Genomic DNA, 1230 nt, shown 5'->3' with positions numbered 1-1230 from the left:
GCTTTGCCACACTTTTCCACATGTCATTTCTCATAGCTTCTGCTCATTGGTTCTGCTCAATTTCTTTTTCTTTTTTTCTTTAAAATCTTTAAAAATATTTTTCATTTATTTTTTGAGAGAGAGAGAGCCTGAGCCGGGGGGTGGGGGGTCAGAGAGAGAGAGGGGACAGAGGCTCTGAAGCAGGCTCTGCACTGACAGCAGTGAGCCCGACCTGGGGCTTGAACTCAGGAGCCAAGAGATCGTGACCTGGGCAGAAGTTGGATCCCCAACCGACTGAGCCCCCCAGGTGCCCCTCAATTTCCTTTTCAAGCCACTTGCTCACTCAGCGGGAAGCGGGGACCAGCTGTTCCCGGGAGGTCCCACCGGGACAGAGCATGTAAGTTTCACATAGCCTCCTGGGTTCCACGGTTCTAATATTCCCTCTTTCTCTGGTTCTAATATTCTCTCTTTCTCTGCTGCCAGAGAGATAGACTGCTCTCTGGAAATTCGGAGCATTATGGTGCTAATTCTTCTGACTCTCCGAGGAGGCCACCTGCCCTGTGCACCTGTCTCTCCTTTTCCCTTTACGGAAAAGAAGGAACAAGACGTTGCACATCAGGGCGAGTCCCTCATCTGTGGACACAGATACTTTCCGGTTCATTCCAGGGCTGAGTGAGGCTGGCCCCGAGGTCCGTGAGCTGTCCTGCCCTTTGTCTCTGCCTCTCTGCCCCGGGACCTCTGCCCTCGCCCAGCTGCCTTTGACAGCTCAGTGCTCCTTGGGCTTCTCCCGGCGCCTGGTTCCCCACAAAATGCAGAATTCAGAGCTCTGTGCTTCCCTTGGCTCCTCTCATGTTTCCGTTTTGCTTCTATGATTTCCGGGACAAGTGCACTTGCAGATGTGTGCACCGCGCGCTCTGGGGGTCTGGCTTCAGCTTTCGTTGTATATATTTTTATCCCATTTCAAGGGTTTTCTTGGGAGGGCTTGAACTCATGACCCTGGGATCATGACCTGAGCCGAAATCAAGAGCCGGACACTTAACTGACTGAACCGCTCAGGCACCCCCAGTTTTTTTTTTCAAGGTGGAAAAAAATATCAATGATCTAGGTGTCCATCAGTAACAGAATAGAGTCACTGTTACGCGTCCATAGGGCGCAATGCAAGGCAACTTTTAAAAATCTATTTTAATAATTTTAAAACTCACAAACTGTGAGATCATGCTCTGAGCCAAAGTCAGATGCCTAACTGACTGA

This window comes from Suricata suricatta, chromosome 5 (genome assembly GCF_006229205.1).
Source record: "Suricata suricatta isolate VVHF042 chromosome 5, meerkat_22Aug2017_6uvM2_HiC, whole genome shotgun sequence".
NCBI classification, from domain to species: domain Eukaryota; kingdom Metazoa; phylum Chordata; class Mammalia; order Carnivora; family Herpestidae; genus Suricata; species Suricata suricatta.
Note: the sequence above shows the minus strand (reverse complement) of the source record.